Source organism: Triticum aestivum, chromosome 2A, assembly GCF_018294505.1.
Source record: "Triticum aestivum cultivar Chinese Spring chromosome 2A, IWGSC CS RefSeq v2.1, whole genome shotgun sequence".
Taxonomy (NCBI): domain Eukaryota; kingdom Viridiplantae; phylum Streptophyta; class Magnoliopsida; order Poales; family Poaceae; genus Triticum; species Triticum aestivum.
The window spans coordinates 179,561,736-179,587,559 of NC_057797.1; positions in this window are offsets into that span (position 1 = coordinate 179,561,736).

Genomic DNA, 25,824 nt, shown 5'->3' on the forward strand with positions numbered 1-25,824 from the left:
AATAATAAGAACCCAAGAATTAAACAGGTATGCTAATTTCTTTAATAGAATTTAGCACCCCATTTAAGCACGTATTAGCTTTTTTAATAGTACTACATGGCATAATTCGATGACGAGCAATCTCTATATGTACCACCTTTTTTCTTTAATTTCATCTTGTTAGTTTTCCTCCATGGCGCAAGCCACCGATACTACTATTGTACAAAAGTATACATTTTTTAAAAGGCTAGAGGGCGGGGCAGTCTCGCTTGGTCGGTTTCACGAGAGGTGAGGGCCTTTGTGATTTGATGGCTCATTACTGCTGGAAGGTGATGTCGCTTGAAGCTACGTCGGTATTTCCCCAAACAGGAAGGGATGATGCAGCACAGTGGTGGTATGTATTTTCCTCAGATATGAAACCAAGGTTATCGAACCAGTAGGAGAACCAAGTAACATAACATAAAGAGCCCCTGCACACAGATAACAAATCCTTGCAACCTGACGTGTTAAAGGCGTTGTCAATCCCTCTCGGGGTACGGTGCCTCAAGATAGGCAAACGGACGTGAGATAAATTTGTAGTACATTGATAGATCGAACGCTAAATAAAATTAATAAGGAAAAGTTGTAGCAAGGTATTTTTTGGTTTTTGGTTAGTAGATATGAAAATAAATGCAAGAGAAAAGTAGATCGCAAAGGCAAATATATGAGAAAGAAGACCCGGAGCCGTAGGTTTCACTAGTGGCTTCTCTCGAGAAAAATAGTAACGGTGGGTAAACAAATTATTGTTGGGCAATTGATAGAACCTCAAATAATTATGACGATATCCATGCAATGATCATTATATAGGCATCACGTCCAAGATTAGTAGACCGACTCCTGCATGCATCTACTACTATTACTCCACACATTGACCGCTATCCAGTATGCATCTAGTGTATTAAGTTCATGGAGAAACGGAGTAATGCAATAAGAACGATGACATGATGTAGACAAGATCTATCTATGTAGAGATAGACCCCATCGTTTTATCCTTAGTAGCAACGATACATACGTGTTGTTTCTGTAACATCCTAATGTTATACACTAAATCATCATTGCATATCATATTTATTGCATTTTGGTTGATCCTAGAAATTTCACGCAACTCAAGGACCCTCGGAGAGAGTAGGGGATTTCGTTATTTTCATATTTGAGTTGTCTCAAATTTTAAAAATAGGATCATTTAATTTTATTTATTTTATCTTCAATTATTTCTATTACAAAAATGTGAGAGAGGGAATAAAATGACTTTCCCAAAATAAAAAAATATTGAGGATTTAATAAAAAAATCAAATAAGAATTTATTTTGGTTTTATTTGCTATTTTATTTGAATTTAGGAAAAATGCGTGTTTTTCAAAATTGCATTTAGGCCCCAAATAAATGTTCATCTTGTGCGGCTTGATTTTACAAGCCGGGGAAAATTTATTTCGGGATTTTTGGAGTCCGTTTAGTATTTCTTTTGTTTTTTTTCCCGAGCATAATTATTTAAAAAAAAGTCCGAACCGACCTTGGGCCGTAACCAGCCAGGACTCCTCCTGGCCGGGCCTTTTTATAGCGCCCCGGGGACCCGGCCGAAGCCCAAGCCGCGCCCCCGCCCAAACCCTAACCCTAGCCGGCCCCGCTGCCCCGCCGCCGCCCCGCCGTTCGCCGGACCGCCGCCGCCGCCGTTCGCCGGAGTCGCTAGAGGTAGTTTTTTTTTCGCCTTCGGTTTTTCTCGAAAAACCGTTCAGTTTTTCCGACGGTTTGCTTGTTTTTTTAGTTTCGTTTTTTTAAATAGATCGGTTTTTCCGATTTATTTAAATAGCGAGCGTTCGCCCGTTCGTTCGTTTTAACGAAAGTTCGTCATTTTTCTTTTTCTCGAATTAAATCCGCGATTTTTCATATCGCGATTTCTGATCCGATTTTTGTTTTAGTCTAACTTTTCGCTTGTTTATCGGAATCAGGCGATTCAAGCGCCTGGAGTTTCGTCTCGAAACCCTCTTTTCGTTTAACCAACTAAAACAAGTTTTTGCTACTGTAAAATTTGCCCGAGATCCAGAATAGTAAACAAAGCCTGTTTCTTTTGCCGTTTGTCTTTCGTTGCTTCGTTCGTTTTGATTCTTTTTGCGAACCGGAGTTCTTAAGTTGAACTTTCTGGTTAGATCTCTTATTTGAGTTTTACTTGTGCTTTAGTTGAGTACTTATTGTATGCTTGTTTGTTTGCGATAGAGTACCCAGAGTGCGCCGCTTGCTACTTCGAATCGCTAGGTTTCCCGGATCATCAGTAAGGCAAGTAACACTTTGATCATGATTTCCAACTACCCAGTTTTATTGTATTAAATCAATCCTCACACATTGCATGATTAGGATCTAATTAAATTGTGGGTTTGGGAAGTAGTTGAGGTAGTACCTATTACCTGTTATTATCAAACCTTTGGGAGTTACTTCTACATTTGCTTATTATGCCATGCTATGCTAGTAGACGTGGATTGGGTGAGTGTATCCATGACAGATGTGAGATTGTTAATTAATGGTTTACTTAAGATGGCAACTTAAATACACATCTGGGTGGATTGAGGCACCTGGGTATTCCAGCGATTGCCTGTTTTCTTTATGGACCGCCACCCAGGCTCAAAGGGATCATGAGATTATTCATGCTAGAAACTTCCGTGTGCAGCCACAAGCTATTATGGGCTCTAGCATAGTTGACTAAGTTGTGCGAACTCTTACAGTGGTAGACTAGCAGATGTAGGGGATGTAGGTTGGTACGGTCTACCCGTTCGTAAGGTGCTAGCGCTTCTGAAAGACTATGTCTCGGTCATCCGTTTCTCAAACACCATGTAGTGCGAGAAATCCAACGGAGGAGATCGAGTCTTGTGGGGAAAAGTGCGCAAACCTCTGCAGAGTGTATAAACTAATCATGGTTAGCCGTGTCCCCGGTTATGGACATCTTGAGTATCTAGTACCTGGATTATCATGTGAATCTCAACATGTTACTCTAAAATTAATTTTGTTGGGTTTTGTTTAATGATGATGCTTAATTGGGATTGAGAATGCTGTCAACCATTCTCAATGTTTAACAACCACCATGATAGTTAAATAAAATTTATTCCTTTGCAGTAGGGAAAAATTGGCTTTACGCAAAACTGTAACCATAGAGCTTTCCACCAGCCAAATATGCATATAGAATAGCCTGATTCATTCCATTACTCTCTATGTGTTACTTTGCCAGCATATTCCATGTGCTGACCCGTTTCGGGCTGCAACGTTAATGTTGCAGACTTTTCAGACGACGATTAAGGAGTTTTAGGTCGTGGTTCTATACTCAGTGATGCCGTTGGAGTTGATGGACTCACTTATCTTCCAAGCCTTCCGCTGTTATCGTTATTAGATGGCCTTAAGCCATATTTATTGTAATAAGTTCTCTTTTGAGACACTCGATGTAATAAGTGTGTGATTGCTACTCTGTTATAAATCCTTCAAGTACTGTGTGGTGTCAGCATTACTGATCCAGGGATGACACCTGAGCACAGAGATTGGACCGTTTGAGGTCTGGTCGCTACAAGATGGTATCAGAGCACACGCTGACTGTAGGACACGACCACTAAGCTAAAGACCTAGATCACTACTCACTCTCCTCTCTTTTCTGACTTCTCATCTTTTCTACTCTTTTAGGATGGCGGATGCAAGGAACAAGTTCACTCAACCGGATGAAGATACACCCTTTGGACGCCACTTGAAGGAAGTCACTAGATACCTGAACATAGGAGTACCAAGCTTCACCGGAACCTACAACGCCACTTTACCTGAAGAGGAGCGCTGGATGATTCAAGTTCAAGTTCCAGGAAGGACGTTCATGCCAGTCACTGAGCCCATAGAGTTTTCTTTTGATGCACCAACTTGGAGTCTAGGAAAGAGCATGGCAGCTCACATCGCTATGGGACGCATTGGAGAAGTCTACCGCAATGATCTTAAGGATACTATCTACCAGATTTGTGGGCGCCGAGATGAGCACTGGGAGATGATCAGCACCAGGAAGGATAGATCAGTTGCAGCTTTTATCCAGGAGTTAAACCAGCACATTCGACGTCAGGAAAACCAGATGTGCGCCGACATGATAGATCTGAAGAAGGCAAGGACAAGAATCAAGGAACTGGAGGAAGAACTCAAGGCTACACGTGAAGATTATGAAGAGGAAATAGAAGTATTAGTGGTGAAGAATGACGATCTGATCAACAAGATCGGAATATTTTATGGGAGGCCCTACACCAGTAGAAGAAGACGAAGAACCCAAGGAGATTCGCCCGGAAGACTACATCATCATCGACGACACCGACTCGGATCCAGATGATAGCGATGATGACTATGTTGATGAAGCTGGAGAAGATATCATGGAGTCTGCAACCAAAGAATATTTCTAGAGACCACCTCATCAGTAGTAGTAGTCCACCATGTAAATATAGTGGTCCGAGCACTTTTGCGATAGTTAGATCGATTGTATGCCCTTGTTTGATTGATTGAATGAAGTAATTGTTTGCTTTTGCCTCATGTGCATATGGGTAGTTTTTTCTCTTTAGACCCCTCTCTATTCTTAAATCTCATCTTTTCTAAACCCTCAGATGCCTCCGAGACGTGACTCCGGATTTACCTTTCCACCGGAGCTCACCCAGTTGATCCAGCAGCAGAACACATTGATGCAGTTGTTAGTCCAGAATCAGAACTAGGGGAACAACAACAACAACAACCCAGCTCCACCACCTGTTGATCACTTAGCCCGTTTTCTTAGGCCGAATCCGCCGGTGTTTTCCAGTAGCACCGAGCTGATAGTAGCAGATGATTGGCTCCGCAAGACAGCTTGAGAGTTGACCACAGCAGGATGCACGGATGCGGAAAAGGTGAAGTTTGCCGCACATCAGCTTGAAGGACCCGCAGCATCATGGTGGGAGAATTTCACAGCCACTTTCCCTGTCGACACTGTCACATGGGACCAATTTCAGCAGGCTTTTCGAACTGCCCATGTTTCAGCAAGAGCTATGGCCATGAAGAAGCGAGAGTTTCGCAACTTGCGCCAAGGAGGACGGACTGTTGGCCAGTATGTGGAGGACTTTAGTAAATTAGCACGTTATGCCCCAGATGACGTTGCTACGGATGCAGCTAAGCAGGAGAAGTTTCTGGAAGGACTGAATGATGAGTTGAGCATGCAGTTGATGGTAGCAACCTTGAACAACTACCAGGAGTTGGTAGATCGTTCTCTTATGATTGAAGGGAAGCAGCAGCAGATTGAGAATCGCAAGAGGAAGTATGGACAAGGGAAGTACACTTCAGGAGCTCAGCAGAAGCCACGTTTTACCCCTAGACCGGGAGGACATTTTCAGCATACCCATGGAGGAGGTAGCTCGCACAATCACAATGGCACCAAGAATGGTAATGGGAATGGAGGAAGTAACGGCCAGAACCGCACCAACCCATCGACCCCAGCCAAGAGAGACCTGAGCCAAGTCACTTGCTTTAAGTGCCAGAAGACCGGACATTATGCCAATGAATGTCCTGAATCACAGAATGGAAATGGCAATGGAAGCTCTGGGAAGAAGCCGAACCCTTTCAACAGGGGACAGGTGAACCACGTTAACGTGGAGGAGGTTGAAGAGCAGCCGGATGCAGTAATCGGTAAGTTTTTGGTTAAGTCATTTACTGCACTTGTTCTTTTCGATACTGGTGCATCGCATTCATACATATCAAGGGGATTTGTGGATAAGTATAAACTGCCAACCCAAGCCCTTAGGTCACCCATGTTAGTAACCTCGCCTGGAGCAGAATATATGGCTAGCCTATGGTGTGATCGGTTGCCATTAAGGATTGGTAACTACGTATTTCCCTCAGACCTAATAGTGTTGGAATCTCAAGGATTGGATGTGATATTAGGCATGGATTGGTTGTCAATGTATGGTGGAAACATCGATTGCGCCAGTAAGTCGATCTTGCTTACCACCCCAGAAGGGAGAAGGATCAAGTATGTATCCCGGCATGTGCCAAAGAGGACTCAAGTAAATTGTTTAACAGGAGTTGTGCAGGAGGAAGTACCAGTGGTGAAGGATTTCCCCGAAGTATTTCCAGAAGAATTGCCAGGCATGCCACCGGATAGAGATATTGAGTTTTTGATTGAGCTTTTGCCAGGCACAGGGCCAATATCAAAGAGACCATATAGGATGCCTGCAAAGGATTTGGTGGAAATTAAGAAGCAAATTAAGGAGTTACTGGATAAAGGATATATTCGCCCAAGTTCTTCACCTTGGGGATCGCCAGTACTTCTAGTGGAAAAGAAGGATGGATCGTTAAGGATGGTTGTTGATTATCGGGGTTTGAATGAAGTAACCATCAAGAACAAGTACCCACTACCGATGATGAATGATCTGTTTGATCGATTGCAAGGAGCTAAGGTATTTTCCAAGATCGATCTGCGATCAGGATACCACTAGTTGAAGATTCGAGAACAGGATATACCCAAGATGGCTTTTACCACCAGGTATGGGTTGTACAAGTATACCATTATGTCATTTGGTCTGACTAACGCACCTGCATATTTTATGAACATGATGAACAAAGTGTTTATGGAGTTCTTGGATAAGTTCGTTGTAGTGTTCATTGATGATATCCTGGTTTACTCGAAGAATGAAGAGGAGCATAAGGAGCATTTGCGTTTGGTGCTTGGTAAACTCAGAGAACATCAACTATATGCCAAGTTCAGCAAATGTGAGTTTTGGTTGAAGGAAGTTGGATTTCTCGGAAACGTTATATCCGGAGAAGGTATAGGAGTAGATCCCACTAAAGTTGATACCGTGACCAAGTGGGAAGCGCCAACCACAGTTGGAGAGATCCGAAGTTTTCTTGGACTCGCAGGATACTACCGGAGGTTTATTGAGATTTTCTCAAAAATTGCGAAGCCTATGACGGAGTTGTTGAAGAAGGATACCAAGTTCATATGGACTGAGGAATGTGAGGCTAGTTTTCAGGAGTTGAAGAAACGTTTGGTTACCTCACCAGTGTTGATTTTACCGGATCAGACCAAGGATTATGAGGTGTATTGTGACGCTTCACGTCGAGGACTTGGAGCAGTTCTTATGCAGGAAGGAAGAGTTGTTTCATATGCCTCACGACAGCTTAAGCCTCATGAGTTGAATTATGCTACGCATGATTTGGAGTTAGCAGCCGTAGTGCATGCATTGAAGACTTGGAGACATTTTGTGATTGGAAACCATTGCGAGGTGTACACGGATCACAAGAGTTTGAAGTATATTTTCACACAGAAGGAGTTGAACCTCAGACAAAGGAGATGGTTGGAGCTCATCAAGGACTATGATATGAAATTGCATTATCACCCCGGAAAGGCTAACGTAGTAGCTGACGCGTTAAGCCGTAAGAGTCATGTCAACACCTTAATGATGGGATATTTACCAAGGGAGTTAGCCGAAAATCTTCGAGAGCTATGTTTGGAAATAGTTCCAAGAGGCTATGTAGCAGCATTGGAGATTCAGTCTACTTTGATGGATAAGATCAGAGAAGTTCAAAGGACCGACAAGGAGATTGCTTCTATTAAGGAGAAAATGAGCAAAGGAAAAGCTAAGGGATTTCGTGAGGATGAGCACGATACCTTATGGTTTGAAGACCGTGTCTATGTACCAAACGATTCCGAGATCAGGAAGTTAATCTTACAAGAGGCCCATGATTCACCATATTCGATTCACCCAGGAAATACCAAGATGTATTTGGATTTGAAGGATATATTCTGGTGGACCGGAATGAAGAAGGATATTGCGGAATATGTAGCAGTTTGTGATGTATGTCAGAGAGTAAAGGCAGAGCATCAGAAGCCAGCAGGATTGCTACAACCATTGCCGATACCCGAATGGAAGTGGGATAAGCTAGGCATGGATTTTATTACAGGATTGCCCAGAACACGTTCAGGCTATGACTCGATATGGGTTGTAGTCGATCGTTTGACAAAGGTAGCTCATTTCATTCCAGTGAAGACTACCTATACCAGTGCAAAGTTGGCAAATATATGCATGACCAGAATTGTTTGTCTGCATGGAGTTCCAAGGAGCATAGTATCAGATAGAGGAACCCAATTTACCTCACAGTTTTGGAATCAGTTGCATGAAACTTTGGGAACCAGACTGGAGTTTAGCACAGCTTTCCACCCGCAGACAGATGGACAGACTGAGAGAGTCAATCAAATTTTGGAGGATATGCTAAGAGCTTGTGCGCTAGATTACGGATCTAGTTGGGACGAGAATTTGCCGTATGCAGAATTCTCTTACAACAACAACTATCAATCCAGTTTGAGGATGGCCCCTTTCGAAGCCTTGTACGGAAGGAGGTGCATGACCCCATTGTCTTGGGATGAAGTTGGAGACCGCCAGTTGTTTGGACCGGATCTGATAAAGGAGTCTGAATAGAAAGTGAAATTGATTCGTGATAGGCTCAAGGTAGCTCAGTCCAGACAGAAGAGTTATGTAGATTCTAAACGCAAGGAGACAGTTTACGAAGTCGGAGACCGAGTTTATCTTCGAGTATCACCACTTCGAGGAGTTAAGCGCTTTGGAGTTAAGGGAAAGTTAGCGCCACGTTTTGTATGCCCATACAAAGTTTTGGAGCGTATGGGAGAGGTAGCCTATAAGTTGGAATTACCTGAAGGATTATCAGGAGTTCACGATGTGTTCCACGTTTTCCAGTTGAAGAAGTGCCACGCAGAGATGGCTGATATACCGCTGAGAGATACAGTACCACTGGAAGCGATTCAGTTGGACAGTGATTTGACCTATGAGGATAAACCCATTAAGATTCTGGAGTATGCCAGTCGAGTCACCCGCAGTAAGGTTATCAAGTTTTGCAAGGTTCAGTGGGGCCACCACACGGAGAATGAAGCCACCTGGGAACGAGAGGAAGATTTGCTGAAGGACCACCCTCACCTATTTTCTAGCCAAGCCGAATCTCGAGGGCGAGATTCATCTTAAGGGGGGTAGGTTTATAACATCCCAAATTTTCAATTTGGAATGTTATACACTAGATCATCATTGCATATCATATTTATTGCATTTTGGTTGATCCTAGAACTTTCACGCAACTCAAAGACCCTCGGAGAGAGTTGGGGATTTCGTTATTTTCATATTTGAGTTGTCTCAAATTTTGAATATAAGATCATTTGATTTTATTTATTTTATCTTCAATTATTTCTATTACAAAAATATGAGAAAGGAAATAAAATGACTTTCTCAAAATAAAGAAATATTGAGGATTTAATAAAAAATCAAATAAGAATTTATTTTGGTTTTATTTGCTATTTTATTTGAATTTAGGAAAAATACGCGTTTTTCAAAATTGCATTTAGGCCCCAAATAAATGTTCATCCTGTGCGGCTTGATTTTAGAAGCCGGGGAAAATTTATTTCGGGATTTTTGGAGTCCGTTTAGTATTTCTTTTGTTTTTTCCCGAGCGTAATTTTTTTTAAAAAGTCCGAACCGACCTTGGGCCGTAACCGGCCAGGACTCCTCCTGGCCGGGCCTTTTTATAGCGCCCCGAGGACCCAACCGAAGCCCAAGCCGCGCCCCCGCCCAAACCCTAACCCTAGCCGGCCTCGCCGCCGCCGCGCCCCGCCGCCGCCGCTGCCGCGCCGCCGCCCCGCCCCGCTCGCCGGACCGCCGCCCCGCCCCGCTCGCCGGACCGCCGTCGCCGCCGTTCGCCGGAGTCGCCGGAGGTAGTTTTTTTTTCGCCTCCGGTTTTTCTCGAAAAACCATTTGGTTTTTCCGACGGTTTGCTCGTTTTTTTAGTTTCAGTTTTTTTAAATAGATTGGGTTTTCTGGTTTATTTAAATAGCGAGCGTTCGCCCATTCGTTCATTTTAACGAACGTTCGTCATTTTTCTTTTTCTCGGATTAAATCCGCGATTTTTCAGATCGTGATTTCTGATCCGATTTTCGTTTTAGTCTAACTTTTTGCTCGTTTATCGGAATCAGGCGATTCAAGCGCCTGGAGTTTCGTCTCGAAACCCTCTTTCCGTTTAACCAACTTAAACAAGTTTTTTCTACTGTAAAATTTGCCCTAGATCCAGAATAGTAAACGAAGCCTGTTTCTTTTGTCGTTTGTCTTTCGTTGCTTCGTTCGTTTTGATTCATTTTGCCAACCGGAGTTCTTAAGTTGAACTTTCTGGTTATATCTCTTATTTGAGTTTTACTTGTGCTTTAGTTGAGAACTTAATGTATGCTTGTTTGTTCGCGATAGAGTACCCGGAGTGCGCCGCTTGCTACTTCGAATCGCTAGGTTTCCCGGATCATCAGCAAGGCAAGTAACACTTTGATCATGCTTTCCAACTACCCAGTTTTATTGCATTAGATCAATCCTCACACATGGCATTATTAGGATCTAATTAAATTGTGGGTTTGGGAAGTAGTTGAGGTAGTACCTATTACCGGTTATTATCAAACCTTTGGGAGTTACTTCTACGTTTGCTTATTATGCCATGCTATGCTAGTAGATGTGGATTGGGTGAGTGTATCCATGACAGATGTGAGATTGTTAATTAATGGTTTACTTAAGGTGGCAACTTAAGGTGGATTGAGGCACCTGGGTATTCCAGCGATTGCCTGTTTTTCTTTATGGACCGCCACCCAGGCTCAAAGGGATCATGAGATTATTCATGCTAGAAACTTCCGTGTGCAGCCACAAGCTATTATGGGCTCTAGCGTAGTTGACTAAGTTGTGCGAACTCTTACAGTGGTAGACTAGCAGATGTAGGGGATGTAGGTTGGTATGGTCTACCCATTCGTAAGGTGCTAGCGCTTTTGAAAGACTATGTCTCGGTCATCCGTTTCTCAAACACCATGTAGTGCGAGAAATCCAACGGAGGAGATCGAGTCTTGTGGGGAAAAGTGCGCAAACCTCTGCAGAGTGTATAAACTAATCATGGTTAGCCGTGTCCTCGGTTATGGACATCTTGAGTATCTAGTACCTGGATTATCATGTGAATCTCAACATGTTACTCTAAAATTAATTTTGTTGGGTTTTGTTTAATGATGATGCTTAATTGGGATTGAGAATGCTGTCAACCATTCTCAATGTTTAACAACCACCATGATAGTTAAATAAAATTTATCCTTTGCAGTAGGGAAAAATTGGCTTTACGCAAAACTGTAACCATAGAGCTTTCCACCAGCCAAATATGCATATAGAATAGCCTGATTATTCCATTACTCTCTATGTGTTACTTTGCCAGCATATTCCATGTGCTGACCCGTTTCGGGCTGCAATGTTAATGTTGCAGACTTTTCAGACGATGATTAAGGAGTTTTAGGTCGTGGTTCTATACTCAGTGATGCCGTTGGAGTTGATGGACTCACTTATCTTCCCAGCCTTCCGCTGTTATCGTCATTAGATGGCCTTAAGCCAATTTATTGTAATAAGTTCTCTTTTGAGACACTCGATGTAATAAGTGTGTGATTGCTAATCTGTTATAAATCCTTCAAGTACTATGTGGTGTCAGCATTACTGATCCAGGGATGACACCTGAGCATAGAGATTGGACCGTTTGAGGTCTGGTCGCTACAGTTTCCCTTTCTGTCACTGGGATCAAGCACCATAAGATCGAACCCACTACAAAGCACCTCTTCCCATTGCAAGATAAATAGATCAAGTTGGCTAAACAAAACCCAATATCAGAGAAGAAATATGAGGCTATAAGCAATCATGCATATAAGAGATCAAATAAACTCAAATAACTTTCATGGATATAAAAAGATAGATCTGATCATAAACTCAAAGTTCATCGGATCCCAACAAACACACCGCAAAAGATTTACGTCATATGGATCTCCAAGAGACCATTTTATTGAGAATCAAGAGAGAGATGAAGCCATCTCGCTACTAATTACGGACCCGAAGGTCTACAAAGAACTAATCGCGCATCATCAGAGAGGCACCAATGGAGGTGGTGAACCCCATCCGAGATGGTGTCTAGATTGGATCTGGTGGTTCTGGAATCTGCGGCAGCTGGATGAATATTTCATCGACTCCCCTAGGGTTCTGGGATTTTTTGGGTATTTATAGAGCAAAGAGGCGGTCTCGGGGGCACCCGATGTGGGCACAACCCACCAGGGCGCACCCTGGTGGGTTGTGCCCCCCTCGGGGCACCCTGCAGGCGCAGCCAAGACCCGTTGCGTTCCTTTTGTCCCACAAAAATTCTCCGTAAAGTTTTGTGGCATTAGGACTCCGCATATATTGATTTTCTGTGATGTAAAAAACTCTAAAAAACAGGAACTGACACTTGGCACTATGTCTATAGGTTACTACCAAAAAATAATATAAAATGATTATAAAACATCCAAGATTGATAATATAACAGCATGGAACAATCAAAAATTATAGATACGTTGGAGATGCATAAGCATCCCCAAGCTTAACTCCTACTCGTCCTCGAGTTGGTAAGTGATAAAAACAGAATTTTTGATGTGGAATGCTGCCTATCATGTCATATCATATTCTTTTCTTTATAGCATGGACAATTGGACTTTTAGTTGTTTAAAGCAATAGTCTAGTTTTGAGATGATAATTTAGATACTCAAGCATATCAACAAGCAACCATGTGTTTCAAAATATCAACGCTAAAAGAAGTTATCCCTAGCCCATCATGATCAAACATTGATCCATTCATGAAACACACTCGAATATTAGCTACACTCAATACTTAAGTACGATCATATTGCCTCCTAGTTGGTGCTTTTATAAGAGAAGATGGAGACTCAAAATAAAAATTGCACAAAGTAAAATAAAGGCCCTTCACAGAGGGAAGTAGGGATTTTAGAGGTGCTAGAGCTCAAAGCGAAAAACTTAGAGGTAAAAACATTTTGGGAGGTGTATCCATCCCACCAACGAAAATGACTTAGAGTTCCCAATACTTTCCATGCATAGATATATCATAGGCGGTTCCCAAACAGAAAATAAAGTTTATTCCTTTTTCCACCATACTTTCACTTTCCACGGTTGCCCTCCATACCAACACTTTCTAAGGAATTTATTATTTGACAACATAAAGTAAATTCAATGTTTTTGCGTTTCGTGACTGGGCATCCCTAATACCTTTGCCTTACTCTCGAGCAATGAAAACACACAGCTTGAGAATAACACATCTAGCATGGAAAATATTAGTCACCCCTCACAACTGCGAAATAAACACACAAAAGAGAAGTTTATTTTGAAAATTTAGAGATGGCACATGCAAATTTGCTTAGAACGGGAAAAGAATACCGCATATAGGTAGATATAGTGGACTCATGTGGCAAAACTGGGTTAAAGGTTTTTGGATGCACAAGTAGTGATCATACTTAGTGCAAAATGAAGGCTAGCAACAGATTGGGAAGAGATTAACTAAGAAACAGATAATCTCATAAGCAAGCATTAAGCATAAATAACACCGAATAATGCACCACAAGTAGGATGTAATTTCATTGCATGACTATTGACTTTCGTACTTGCATAAGGAATCACAAGCCTTAACACCAATATTTTTACTAAAGCATAATTCCATACCAACATAACTCACATATCACATCATCATATCTTAAAACTATTACTAAGAATCAAGTTTATTTTGTCCAATGATCTCCATGAAAGTTTTTATTATATTCTTCTTGGATATCTATCACTTTGGGACTAATTTTCATGTATTGCTCTTGACAAGTGCTACCTCTTGAGCACTATGTTGGTTTTCCCTTGAAGAGGAAAGGGTGGTGCAGTAAAGCAGCGTAAGTATTTCCCTCAGTTTTTGAGAACCAAGGTATCAATCCAGTAGGAGACCACACGCGAGTCACCTCGTACCTACACAAACAAATAAGAACCCCGCAACCAATGCGATAAAGGGGTTGTCAATCCCTTCACGGCCACTTGCAAGAGTGAGATCTGATAGAGATGATAATAATAAGATAAGTATTTTTGGTATTTTTATGATATAGATTGAAAGTAAAGATTGCAAAATAAAATAGATTGGAAACTTGTATGATGGAAAATAGACCCGGGGGCCATAGGGTTTCACTAGTGGCTTCTCTCAAGATAGCATAAGTATTACGGTGGGTGAACAAAATACTGTCGAGCAATTGATAGAAAAGCGAATAATTATGAGAATATCTAGGCATGATCATGTATATAGGCATCAGGTCCGCGACAAGTAGACCGACTCCTGCCTGCATCTACTACTATTACTCCACACATCGACCGCTATCCAGCATGCATCTAGAGTATTAAGTTCATAAGAACAGAGTAACGCCTTAAGCAAGATGACATGATGTAGAGGGATAAACTCATGCAATATGATGTAAACCCCATCTTTTTATCCTCGATGGCAACAATACAATACGTGTCGTTTCCCTTTCTGTCACTGGGATCGAGCACCGCAAGATTGAACCCAAAGCTAAGCACTTCTCCCATTGCAAGAAAGATCAATCTAGTAGGCCAAACCAAACTGATAATTCGAAGAGACTTGCAAAGATAAACCAATCATACATAAAAGAATTCAGAGAAGAATGAAATATTGTTCATAGATAAACTTGATCATAAACCCACAATTCATCGGATCTCGACAAACACACCGCAAAAGAAGATTACATTGAATAGATCTCCAAGAGAATCGAGGAGAACTTTGTATTGAGATCCAAAGAGAGAGAAGAAGCCATCTAGCTACTAGCTATGGACCCGAAGGTCTGAGGTAAACTAATCACACATCATCGGAGGGGCCATGGAGTTGATGTAGAGGCCCTCCGTGATCAATGCCCCCTCCGACGGAGCTCCGGAAAAGGCCCCAAGATGGGATCTCTTGGGTTCATAAGGTTGCGGCGGTGGAAATAGGGCTTCGTAGTGCTCCTGGATGTTTGCGGGGTATGTGAACATATATAGGAGGAAGAAGTAGGTCGGTGGAGCTATGAGGGGCCCACGAGGGGGGAGTGCGTGCCCTAGGGGGTAGGCGCTCCCCCTGCCTCGTGGCCGCCTCGTTGATTTCTTGACGTCCACTCCAAGTCTTCTAGATCACGTTTGTTCCAAAAATCACGTTCCCGAAGGTTTCATTCCTTTTGGACTCTGTTTGATATTCCTTTTCTACGAAACACTGAAATAGGCAAAAAAAACAGCAATTTGGGCTGGGCCTCTGGTTAATAGGTTAGTCCAAAAAATAATATAAAAGTGTAAAATAAAGCCCATTAACATCCAAAACAGATATTATAATAGCATGGGACATTTAAAAATTATAGATACGTTGGAGACGTATCAGCATCCCCAAGCTTAATTCCTGCTCGTCCTCGAGTAGGTAAATGATAAAAACAGAATTTTTGATGTGGAATGCTTTCTAGAATATTCTTCAATGTATTTTTCTCTATTGTGGCATGAATGTTCAGATCCGAAAGATTCAAGATAAAAGTTTATTGTTGACATAAAAATAGTAATACTCCAAGTATGCTAATCAAGCAATTATGTCTTATCAAAATAACATAGCCAAAGAAAACTTATCCCTACAAAGTCATATAGTTTGGCAATGCTTCATTTTCGTCACACAAAATGCTCTCGTCATGCACAACCCCGATGACAAGCCAAGCAATTGTTTCATACTTAGCCTTTTCAAACTCTTTCAACTTTTACGCAATATATGAGCGTGAGCCATGGACATAGCACTATGGGTGGAATAGAATATGATGATGAGGGTTGTGTGAGAAGACAAAAAGGGAGAAAGTCTCACATTGACGCGGTAATCAATGGGCTATGGAGATGCCCACCTATTGATGTCAATGCAAGGAGTAGGGATTGCCATGCAACAGATGCACTAGAGCTATAAATATATGAAAGCTCATCAAAGAAACTAAGTGGGTGTGCATCCAACTCGATTGCTCACGAAGACCTAGGGCATTTGAGGAAGCCCATCATTGGAATATACAAGCCAAGTTCTATAATGAAAAATTCCCACTAGTATATGAAAGTGACAAAATAAGAGACTCTCTATCATGAAGATCATGGCGCTACTTTGAAGCACAAGTGTGGAAAAAGGGTAGTAACATTGTCCCTTCTCTCTTTTTCTCTCATTTATTTATTTTTAATTTTTATTTTTTTATTTGGGCCTTTTTTGGCCTCTTTCTTTTTTTCCTTCTTTTTTTCGTCCGGAGTCTCATCCCGACTTGTGGGGGAATCATAGTCTCCATCATCCTTTCCTCACATGGGACAATGCTCTAATGATGATCATCACACTTTTATTTTCTTACAACTCAAGAATTACAACTCGATACTTAGAACAAAATATGACTCTATGTGAATGCCTCCAGCGGTGTACTGGGATTGCGATGAATCAAGAGTGACATGTATGAAAAATTATGAACGGTGGCTTTTCCACAAATACGATGTCAACTACATGATCATGCAAAGCGATGTGTGTCATAATAAATGGAACGGAGGAAAGTTGCATGGCAATATATCTCGGAATGGCTATGGAAATGCCATAATAGGTAGGTATGGTGGCTGTTTTGAGGAAGATATAAGGAGGCTTATGTGTGATAGAGCGTATCATATCACGGGGTTTGGATGCACCGACGAAGTTTGCACGAACTCTCAAGGTGAGAAAGGGCAATGCACGGTACCGAAGAGGCTAGCAATGGTGGAAGGGTGAGAGTGTGTATAATCCATGGACACAACATTAGTCATAAAGAACTCACATACTTATTGCAAAAATCTAAAAGTCATCAAAACCAAGCACTACGCGCATGCTCCTAGGGGGATATATTGGTAGGAAAAGACCATCGCTCGTCCCCGACCGCCACTCATAAGGAAAGCAATCAAAGAACACCCCATGCTTCAAATTTTTCACATAACATTCACCATACGTGCATGCTATGGGACTTGCCAGCTTCAACACAAGTATTCATCAATTTCACAATTACTCAACTAGCACACTTCTAATATTACCACCTTTATATCTCAAAACCATCTATCAAGCATCCAACTTCTCTTAGCATTTAAAATTTATAACCAAAGTGAATTATCATGCTGTTCTAAAGGACTCTCAAAATGATATAAGTGAAGCATGAGAGATCAATTATTTCTATAAAATAAAACCACCGCCGTGATCTAAAAGATAAAAGCGAAGCACTAGAGCAAAAACTATATAGCTCAAAAGATATAAGTGAAGCACATAGAGTATTCTAATAAATTCCAATTCATGTGTGTCTCTCCCAAAAGGTGTGTACAGAAAGGATGATTGTGGTAAACTAGAAAGCAAAGACTCAAATCATACAAGATGCTCCAAGCAAAACACATATCATGTGGCGAATAAAAATATAGCTCCAAGTAAAGTTACCGATACACGAAGACGAAAGAGGGGATTCCTTCCGGGGAATCCCCGAGCTTAGGCTTTTTGGGGTCCTTGTATTTTACCTTGGGGTGCCTTGGGCATCCCCAAGCTTAGGCTCTTGCCATTCCTTGTTCCATAATCCATCAAATCCTTACCCAAAACTTGAAAACTTCACAACACAAAACTTAAAAGAAAATCTTCATGAGCTCCGTTAGTAAAAGATAACAAACCACCACTTCAAAGTACTGTAATGAACTCATTCTTGATTTATATTGGTGTTAAACCTACTGTATTCCAACTTTTATATGGTTCATAAATTCTATTACTAGCCATAGATTCATCAAAATAAGCAAACAACACACGAAAAACAGAATCTGTCAAAAACAGAACAGTCTGTAGTAATCTGTAGGTTTCGAATACTTCTGGAACCCCAAAAATTCTAAAATAAATTGCTGGACGTGAGGAATTTATCTATTAATCATCTGAAAAAATAATTAACTAAATAGCACTATCCAATAAAAATGGCATCAATTCTCGTGAGCGCTAAAGTTTCTGTTTTTTACAGCAGGATCGAAAAGACTTTCCCCAAGTCTTCCCAACGGTTCTACTTGGCACAAACACTAATTAAACACAAAAAACACAACCAAAACAGAGGCTAGATAAATTATTTATTACTAAACAGGAGAAAAAGCAAGGAATAAAAATAAAATTGGGTTGCCTCCCAACAAGCGCTATCGTTTAACGCCCCTAGCTAGGCATAAAAGTGAAGATCGATCTAGGTATTGCCATGATAATGATAAGATAAATCGTGAAAGCTCATCTCATACTCCCTACGTTTAGCAGCAAGCTTCCTTTGTGGCAAGCAAAAATAATCAAAAGGGCTAAATTTAATGGGACAAAAGTCCCCAAGATCAAGCTCGGGAGGTATTGGTTCCTCCTTTGGCCCCTCATATTGCACAATCAATTCATTATAAGCATTCTTTTGGCAAAAAGTCATGAGCCTTTGTTCAAGGGAAAAACCTAGCCCATTGTTTTGGATGGCAAAATTATCATTAAGTTCAGAGATCCTATTAACAAGAGCATCGGTAGGAACCTTTTTTCTAAGGTTTTCATTAAAAGCAACATGATCTAAAGATCGTAAACGCATAATATCTTCTTGATAGAAAAGAATTGCTTCTATGGGAGGACGGCCGACATCCACCCTATAATGTGCAAAAAATTCATTGGACTCTTTTATTATAAATCTGAACTCATGAGCTAAAAAGATGGTCGCTGCTCGCTTAACAGAAGAATGCTCAATATTAGAAAATTCTAGGAAAATCCTTTGTATGGAAGGATGCATATGTAAAAATTGTCTCTCAAGATCAACTATGAGCAAGGATATAACATCTGCGAGACTACTAGTTTTATGAAGGATAGATCCACTCATAGTGGGCAAAGCACTGGCACAAGTAAAGAAATCTTGAATAACTCCCTTCCCAATAATATTACCGTTGCCAGTACGAAACTTTTTAGTGTGCAAAATAATAGGATTTTCAAGAGGATCATCAATAGCATCAAAGTTTTCCATATTATTATCCTTATCAATGGTAACCTCCCCAGTTTCAGACATGATGGCAACAAATTGCAAAAAGAACAAGCACACAGAAGGCAAGAAGGAAAAAGAGGCAAACGGAAAAGAAAGGGCGAATAAAACGGCAAGGGTGAAGTGGGGGAGAGGAAAACGAGAGGCAAATGGCAAATAACGTAATGCGAAGGATAAGAGTTGTGATGGGTACTTGGTATGTCTTGACTTGGCGTAGATCTCCCCGGTAACGGCGCCAACAATCCTTCTTGCTACCTCTTGAGCACTGAGTTGGTTTTCCCTTAAACAGGAAAGGGTGATGCAGTAAACAAGCGTAAGTATTTCCCTTAGTTTTTGAGAACCAAGGTATCAATCCAGTAGGAGACCACGCATGAGTCACCTCGTAGCAACACAAACAAATAAGAACCCTGCAACCAACGCGATAAAGGGGTTGTCAATCCCTTCACGGCCACTTGCAAGAGTGAGATCTGATAGAGATGATAATAATAAGATAAGTATTTTTGGTATTTTTATGATATAGATTGAAAGTAAAGATTGCAAAATAAAATAGATTGGAAACTTGTATGATGGAAAATAGACCCGGGGGCCATAGGTTTCACTAGTGGCTTCTCTCAAGATAGCATAAGTATTACAGTGGGTGAACAAAATACTGTCGAGCAATTGATAGAAAAGCGAATAATTATGAGAATATCTAGGCATGATCATGTATATTGGCATCACGTCCGCGACAAGTAGACCGACTTCTGCCTGCATCTACTACTATTACTCCACACATCGACCGCTATCCAGCATGCATCTAGAGTATTAAGTTCATAAGAATAGAGTAACGCCTTAAGCAAGATGACATGATGTAGAGGGATAAACTCATGCAATATGATCTAAACCCCATCTTTTTATCCTCAATGGCAACAATACAATACATGTCGTTTCCCTTTCTATCACTGGGATCGAGCACCGCGAGATTGAAACCAAAGCTAAGCACTTCTCCCATTGCAAGAAAGATCAATCTAGTAGGCCAAACCAAACTGATAATTCGAAGAGACTTGCAAAGATAAACCAATCATACATAAAAGAATTCAGAGAAGATTCAAATATTGTTCATAGATAAACTTGATCATAAACCCACAATTCATCGGATCTCGACAAACACACCGCAAAATAAGATTACATCGAATAGATCTCCAAGAGAATCGAGGAGAACTTTGTATTGAGATCCAAAGAGAGACGAAGCCATCTAGCTACTAGCTATGGACCCGAAGGTCTGAGGTAAACTACTCACACATCATCGGAGGGGCCATGGAGTTGATGTAGAGGCCATCCATGATCAATGCCCCCTCCGGCGGAGCTCCGGAAAAGGCCCCAAGATGGGATCTCTTGGGTACAGAAGGTTGCGGCGGTGGAAATAGGGTTTCGTGGTGCTCCTGGATGTTTGCGGGGTATGTGAACATATAGGACAAAGAAGTAGGTCAGTGGAGCTACGAGGGGGGAGGGCGTGCCCTGGGGGGGGGGGTTGGTGATACGTCTCCAACGTATCTACTTTTCCAAACACTTTTTCCCTTGTTTTGGACTCTAACTTGCATGATTTGAATGGAACTAACACGGACTGACGTTGTTTTCAGCAGAATTACCATGGTGTTATTTATGTGCAGGAGCAAACGTTCTCGGAATGACCTGAAACTTCATGGAGCCACTTTTCAGAAAATAAGAAAAATACCTGCAAAAGATGAAGGCCAGGGGGCCCACCACCTCCCCACGAGGGTGGGCGCGCGCCCCCTACCTTGTGGGCCCCCTGTTGCCCCTCCGACTCCAACTCCACCTCCATGTATTGAGTTTAGGGGAGAAAAAGATCAGACAGAAGAAATCATCGCGTTTTACGATACGGAGCCGCCGCCAAGCCCTAAAACCTCTCGGGAGGGCTGATCTGGAGTCCGTTCGGGGCTCCGAAGAGGGGAATCCGTCGCCATCGTCATCATCAACCATCCACCATCACCAATTTCATGATGCTCACCGCCGTGCGTGAGTAATTCCATCGTAGGCTTGCTGGACGGTGATGGGTTGGATGGGATCTATCATGTAATCGAGTTAGTTTTGTTAGGGTTTGATCCCTAGTATCCACTATGTTCTGAGATTGATGTTGCTATGACTTTGCTATGCTTAATGCTTGTCACTAGGGCCCGAGTGCCATGATTTCAGATCTGAACCTATTATGTTTTCATCAATATATGAGTGTTCTTGATCCTATCTTGCAAGTCTATAGTCACCTATTATGTGTTATGATCCGTTAACCCCGAAGTGACAATAATCGGGATACTTACCGGTGATGACCGTAGTTTGAGGAGTTCATGTATTCACTATGTGTTAATGCTTTGTTCCGGTTCTCTATTAAAAGGAGGCCTTAATATCCCTTAGTTTCCGTAAGGACCCCGCTGCCACGGGAGGGTAGGACAAAAGATGTCATGCAAGTTCTTTTCCATAAGCACGTATGACTATATTCGGAATACATGCCTACATTATATCAATGAACTGGAGCTAGTTCTGTGTCACCCTAGGTTATGACTGTTACATGATGAACCGCATCCGGCATAATTCTCCATCACCGATCCATTGCCTACGAGCTTTCCATATATTGTTCTTCGCTTATTTACTTTCCCGTTGCTATTGCTATCATCACTACAAAATACCAAAAACATTACTTTTACTACTGTTACCTTTTGCTACCGTTACCACTACTATCATATTACTTTGCTACTAAATACTTTGCTGCAGATATTAAGTTTCCAGGTGTGGTTGAATTGACAACTCAGCTGCTAATACTTGAGAGTATTCTTTGGCTCCCCTTGTGTCGAATCAATAAATTTGGGTTGAATACTCTACCCTCGAAAACTGTTGCGATCCCCTATACTTGTGGGTTATCAATACTATTTTCTGGCGCCGTTGCCGGGGAGCATAGCTCTATTCTTTGAGTCACTTGGGATATATATCTGCTTATCATTATGAAGAACTTGAGAGATCCAAAAACCAAGATCTATCCCTCAACTACGAGGGGAGGTAAGGAACTGCCATCTAGCTCTGCACTTGATTCACCTTCTGTTATGAGTAAGTTTGCGACACCTACACCTGCTTCTGCTATTCGTTCTGATATGTCGCATGTTATTGATGATGCCACTTCTGCTATGCATGATACTTGTGATGAAACTACCTCTATGCCTGATACTACTGTGCCACTTAGTGATTTTCTTGATGAACAACTTGCTAGGGCTAGAGAAATTGAAAATATTGAATCTGATGATACTGATGAAAGTGATGATGAAGAATCACTTGTTATTCCTAAGGGTTATGTTTTTGATCAAGAAGCTTCTTTAGCTATTTTAGCTTGCCAAAATAGAAATGAACTCAAAAGGTTATTAGCTAAATGGAGTAAGCAATCTCTAAATGCTAGAATGAAACCTGACCCTGCTTTTGCTACTTCACCTATCTTTGTTACTGATAAGGATTATGAATTCTCTGTTGATCCTGATATAATTACTTTGGTTGAATCTGATCCTTTTCATGGTTATGAATCTGAAACTGTTGTGGCACATCTTACTAAATTGAATGATATAGCCACCCTGTTCACTAAAGATGAGAGAACTCGTTACTTTTATATCCTTAAAATATTTCCGTTCTCATTAAAGGGTGATGCTAAGATATGGTTTAATTCTCTTGATCCTGGTTGTGTGCGTAGTCCCCAGGATATGATTTATTACTTCTCTGCTAAATATTTCCCTGCTCATAAGAAACAAGCTGCTTTAAGGGATATATATAATTTTGTGCAAATTGAAGAAGAGAGTCTCCCACAAGCTTGGGGGAGGCTTCTCCAATTACTTAATGCTTTGCCTGATCATCCTCTTAAGAAAAATGAAATACTTGATATCTTTTATAATGGACTAACCGATGCCTCCAGAGATTACCTGGATAGTTGTGCTGGTTCTGTTTTCAGGGAAAGAACACCGGATGAAGCTGAAATTCTATTGAATAATATGTTGACAAATGAAAATAATTGGACACCTCCGGAGCCAATTCCTGAGCCTATTCCTAAACCAACTCCGAAGAAGAGGGGTATTCTATTTCTCAGTCCTGAAGATATGCAAGAGGCAAAGAAATCTATGAAAGAAAAAGGTATTAAAGCTGAAGATGTTAAGAATTTACCTCCTATTGAAGAAATACATGGTCTTAATTTACCGCCTGTTGAAGAAACATATAATCTTAATCCATTACCTATTGAAGAAACTCATGGTCTTGATAACCCGACACAGGTAGTAAAGGTAAATTCTCTCTATAGATATGATAAAGCTGAAATCCCATTTACTAAATTTGCTAGCCCATGCTTAGATGAGTTTGATAAATTTATGGCTAAGCAAGAAGACTTTAATGCTTATTTTGGTAGACAATTGAAATACAATTCAAATATGCTTGAACACTTGGGTGATTATATGGCTAATGTTAAAGGTGAACTTAAACTTATTAGTAAACATGCTTCTATGGTTACCACTCAAGTAGAACAAGTACTTAAAGCTCAAAATGATTTGCTCAATGAATTGAATAGTAAAGATAATGATAATGCTGTTAGAGTGGCTACTAGAACTGGTAGAATGACTCAGGAACCTTTGTATCCTGAAGGCCACCCTAAGAGAATTGAGCAAGATTCTCAGAGAAATAATATAGATGCACCTAGTTCTTCTAAAAAGAAGAAAAAGAAAAATGATAGGACTTTGCATGCTTCTAGTGATCCTATTGTTGAAACACCTGAGAATCCAAATGATATTTCTATTTCTGATGCTGAAACTCAATCTGGTAATGAACCTGAAACTAGTGATAATGTTAATAATAATGTTCATGATGATGCTCAACCTAGTAATGATAATGATATAGAAATTGAACCTGCTGTTGATCTTGATAACCCACAATCAAAGAATCAACGTTATGATAAGAAAGACTTTGTTGCTAGGAAACATGGTAAAGAAAGAGAGCCTTGGGTTCAGAAACCCATGCCTTTTCCTCCCAAACCATCCAAGAAAAAGGATGATGAGGATTTTGAGCGCTTTGCTGAAATGATTAGACCTATCTTTTTGCGTATGCGATTAACTGATATGCTCAAAACCAATCCTTATGCTAAGTACATGAAAGATATTATTACAAATAAAAGAAAGATACCGGAAGCTGAAATTTCCACCATGCTTGCTAATTATACTTTTAAGGGTGGAATACCAAAGAAACTTGGAGATCCAGGAGTACCCACTATACCATGCTCCATTAAAAGAAACTATGTTAAAACTGCTTTATGTGATCTTGGAGCCGGTGTTAGTGTTATGCCTCTCTCTTTATATCGTAGACTTGATTTGAATAAGTTGACACCTACTGAAATATCTTTGCAAATGGCTGATAAATCAACTGCTATACCTGTCGGTATTTGTGAGGATGTGCCTGTTGTAGTTGCAAACGTTACTATTTTAACGGACTTTGTTATTCTTGATATTCCCGAGGACGATAGTATGTCTATTATTCTTGGAAGACCCTTTTTGAATACTGCAGGGGCTGTTATTGATTGCACTAAAGGCAATGTCACTTTTCATGTTAATGGTAATGAGCATACGGTACACTTTCCGAGGAAACAACCTCAAGTTCATAGTATCAACTCTATTGGAAAAATTCCATCGATTATATTTGGAGGTTTTGAATTTCCTCTTCCTACTGTCAAGAAGAAATATGATATTCTTATTATTGGGGATGTGCATATCCCCGTTGAGGTAACATAGTGTTATTCGAAATTTCTCCGGTTCCATGTTATTCGGAATGAGTTCGTTAACAAGACTTGATCAACCTTGTTAGTGGATTCCTTTTGATGATCATGAGATGGATGAAACTAGAAGGCACAACCTTCTGTACCCCACTTTTACTTTCTGTTCATTATATTAAATAAAATAAAAATAAATATCTTCTGTCTGTTATCTGATTATCCGTGCAATACAAAAATACCCCGAACATAAAAGTTCTCCTAATGCCTTGAAATTTAAATATGATTTTTTCTAGAATATTTGAGAATATTTGGCACTAAGAACACAGCAGGGGGGTCAACCACCTTCCCATGAGGGTGGAAGGCGCACCCTACCCCCTGGGCGTGCCCCCTGCCTCATGGGCCAACGGTGGCCCTCCTCCACTTATTCCTACACCCACACACTTCATCTTCCTCCCACAAACACGAATATCCAGCTCAAGCACGAGTTCTAGCTCATCTTGCTGCCATTTTCGATCTCCTTGCTCAAAGCACCTCTCACAAAACTGCTTGGGGAGATTGTTCCTTGGTATGTGACTCCTCCATTGGTCCAATTAGTTTTTTCTAGTGCTTTATTCATTGCAAAATTGTGTTGGTTAGGTGACCCTATTCTTGAGCTTGCATGTCAAATTTATATGGTCAAAAGTAGTTTTGATGCATGATATAGGCTCTAGGCACTTGTAGGAGTAGTTGCTACCAATATTATTGAGTTTGGTTTACTTTTATTTTGAAGTTACTAAAAAATTTCAGAGAAAGAAAAATGCTTAGGAAAATGTTCCAAGGTGGTTCCTCAAGGAAGCAAGGACCCAGGCTTGCAATGCGTGATGCTGATGAAGAGCCACCAAGAGACGCTCCAGTGCGTCCTTGTGAATGGCCTTCTGAGAACTTTATGGATCGAGCAGGAATTAAGGAAGAATTCAACGCATATTTGCGTAACACTGATCTCGTGAGCTTCGAGGAAGAGAAGTGCAGCCAGTATCACAACCTCACCAGTACCTTTGTGAGGAGGTTTGAATTTTCAACTTCACGTAATTCTCCAACTGTCCTGTTTGATCTTTATGA